General features: G+C 36.3%; 1 protein-coding gene across 1 annotated transcript in view; it reads right to left on the bottom strand.

Annotated features, from left to right (window-relative positions):
* LOC107718365 (protein SZT2-like) overlaps positions 1-3,119 on the bottom strand; it is a 64,404-nt gene extending 61,285 nt beyond the window's left edge. The window contains exon 1 of the mRNA XM_016525412.1: positions 3,034-3,119. The gene's annotated coding sequence lies outside the window, so the exon portion shown is untranslated. The remainder of the gene's footprint in view (positions 1-3,033) is intronic.
* Between the last annotated feature and the right edge of the window lie 408 nt (positions 3,120-3,527).

Genomic DNA, 3,527 nt, shown 5'->3' with positions numbered 1-3,527 from the left:
GATTCCCTTTATTTACATTCTGATGAAGTGCATGAGCAGTAATGGTGGAAAGCATCCTGTAATGTTCCTTTTAATAGCAGGTGCATTAGGAGATCTTCAGGAGCAGCTCTGGCAGGTATTTGGGTGGACTGTCAGTTCATTAGTGGTCGGGAAAGCGGGGAAGAGGTACCCTGTGGCTCCAGGCCAGAGCTGCTACGACTTCCACTGTCTCTACCTGACAATTATCTCTCTGCATTTTGGGATCAAGTCACATTAGAACCCTAAGAGGTTTGTTAAACACCCTTCACGTTAATGAGACAGACCTGAAGCCTCCCCTCCACAGCTCTTAAAATACTCACAAACTTCCCACTTGTACTTTATATTTATAAACTCCACATGCACCCACCGGAGTGTTAAAAACTCTGGTCTGAAAACCTGAAGGGGTCGGATGCAGACTTCAGATTTGATTTCAAACTCAATATAAGCTTTAAAGAAGTTCTACACCCATTTTTCTTCAACCCCCCACAGCATGTCAATTAAAGAACCATAGCGCAAGACATTGTTAGTAGTCATAATTAAGCTATAAATGTGAATTTTGACCATCCAATTGAAGTTTGTTGATGAAAAACAGTAATAAAGTTAGCCAGAAAACTCTTTTATGAAGAGGCAGGTTGGTGTGACTGAAGTACATTTCCCATCATTCTGGGAACAGCAAAACATGATAAAATACTCACATAAAACTCACTATTTAGAATCAGTGCTTAAAAAGACATATATATATATGTGTGACCCATGCTGACAAAATAAGTGTGAATGCGCACGGTCTAATATTGAGCTACAGATTTTACAAAATAAAAAAAAATATATATTTTTTTTTTACAAAAATGAGTTCATTAAGCCCTCTTCTGATTCCCTTTATTTACATTCTGATGAAGTGCATGAGCAGTAATGGTGGAAAGCATCCTGTAATGTTCCTTTTAATAGCAGGTGCATTAGGAGATCTTCAGGAGCAGCTCTGGCAGGTATTTGGGTGGACTGTCAGTTCATTAGTGGTCGGGAAAGCGGGGAAGAGGTACCCTGTGGCTCCAGGCCAGAGCTGCTACGACTTCCACTGTCTCTACCTGACAATTATCTCTCTGCATTTTGGGATCAAGTCACATTAGAACCCTAAGAGGTTTGTTAAACACCCTTCACGTTAATGAGACAGACCTGAAGCCTCCCCTCCACAGCTCTTAAAATACTCACAAACTTCCCACTTGTACTTTATATTTATAAACTCCACATGCACCCACCGGAGTGTTAAAAACTCTGGTCTGAAAACCTGAACGGGTCGGATGCAGACTTCAGATTTGATTTCAAACTCAATATAAGCTTTAAAGAAGTTCTACACCCATTTTTCTTCAACCCCCCACAGCATGTCAATTAAAGAACCATAGCGCAAGACATTGTTAGTAGTCATAATTAAGCTATAAATGTGAATTTTGACTATCCAATTGAAGTTTGTTGATGAAAAACAGTAATAAAGTTCGCCAGAAAACTCTAACATTTTACTGGTTTATGAAGAGGCAGGTTGGTGTGACTGAAGTACATTTCCCATCATTCTGGGAACAGCAAAACATGATAAAATACTCACATAAAACTCACTATTTAGAATCAGTGCTTAAAAAGACATATATATATATATATGTGTGACCCATGCTGACAAAATAAGTGTGAATGCGCACGGTCTAATATTGAGCTACAGATTTTACAAAATAAAAAAAAATATATATTTTTTTTTTACAAAAATGAGTTCATTAAGCCCTCTTCTAGTGATCCCAATGCTTCAAATAGTAATTAAACATCTAAAATGATTTTTATTTGTACGTTTTCTGAGAGGAGTACCTTTTTCTCTGCTCACTTCTGGACGATTGCTTGTTGTAGGATATATCGTTGCAAAGTGCAGCATTCCAGCTTTATAAATATTCATAGTGAATTCTGTATGACATGAGTCTGAACCAGTAAAATATGATTTTCAAACCCATGCTGATGAAAACAAAACAATCGCGCTGATATTTGTAAAGCGCATGCATCTCCGAGAGCGCGCGATCTCCCTATAAAGTACATTATTGCGAAATATATCCTGGTGAGATTCACACAAACATAATCTGTTATGTCTTACATGAACGTTTAGTTAATGGTTGGGGAAAAATCTGATGTGTAACATTATATTAGATCCATGCATTGCAGTAGGTCACAATATTGATCTGTCTCGATGTTAATCAAACATTAAAAGAAAAGACGGAATCATTCGCTATTCTTGATTAAACTACAGTTTATTTGCATCTTTGTATCTTATTTTTAATAACAAAGATAAAATAAAAACAGCTATATTGTGATTAATAATATAGTAATTATTATTAAGAAAAGAATTGGAGGAAAATATGCAAGGTTGCTCTGTGATTTTGCTTTGGAACCTTCAGAAAACTTTAACTTTGCTGACTCTATCGCCTTCAAACGGCTGTAGCTCAGTCATTTTCTGTCCGATTCCAACAAGTTATATATCATTTTGATATATTTTTTATGTAGAATGTGAAAATGAAGAGAACTCATTTTTGAAAATTTGCTCATTTCGACTCATTTCAGTGCATCCATTTTTCCCCCAGACCAATATCACTTCAAATCACAATATCATTTCCAAACACTCATGCCAGCGCAACTCAGTAACCCCTTATTAACCATATTTTACGTCATGACTAGATCTTCTAGATTTTATTCATAACAAATGTTTGCATCAACATTTGTGTTTAATTTCCCCTCCTATCTTCAACCATTGCTTAATACCCCTTAGTAGCTACACTACCTATTAGATCCGGCAATAATCACTTTAAAAACATAAATAAATAAAACCATGAATAAGACAATGGAAAACAAAGTAAACAAGCAAAGAGGGTATAATTCAGGAGCTCAGGAGTGAGATTTAGGAGGTGCTAAATGAGTCACAGTGAGATGCAAATCAAACCTCAGAAAACAAGAGATGCAGATGATGAGTTAGGAGAATATAAGTCTCTTTACCTTTGCCTCCTGTGCCCTGGCCTCCAGGTTTATTGTACAGATAGATGTCATGATCGGGCAGCTCGCTGCTCAAATGGAAGTAATGCTAAGAGAGAACAAGAGCGAGAAACAAAGAACATGGATTTATGGAGGATGATCATTTTAAAAAAGTATGCATTTATTTATTTTATATCTTCATAATGACACCAATTTCAAGTAGGAATGCACAATATATAGATTTTTCATAGTTTCTGGTCTGGTTATGATGACACTGGAAAAAAATAGTTAAATGTTGACCCTTTTTTTTTTACAATTCAAACAGTAAACTCTTTATCTGTACCCGGTTCTAAACGACTAAAAGTAGACAAGCTGGGATTGTAATCAGCTGTTCACCATGATTATTGTGCATTTTAAATTCTAATCACACATTGGCTTCCAAAAAAATGGCATTTAAGCGACTACAGAGATGCAATGAAGTGTGTGTTTATGTGTTTCCTCCTGGTGCAGTAGTGCAT

Source organism: Sinocyclocheilus rhinocerous, unplaced genomic scaffold (genome assembly GCF_001515625.1).
Source record: "Sinocyclocheilus rhinocerous isolate Xijiao unplaced genomic scaffold, SAMN03320098_v1.1 scaffold2168, whole genome shotgun sequence".
NCBI lineage: Eukaryota > Metazoa > Chordata > Actinopteri > Cypriniformes > Cyprinidae > Sinocyclocheilus > Sinocyclocheilus rhinocerous.
Note: the sequence above shows the minus strand (reverse complement) of the source record. Positions and strands in the feature narration are given on the sequence as shown.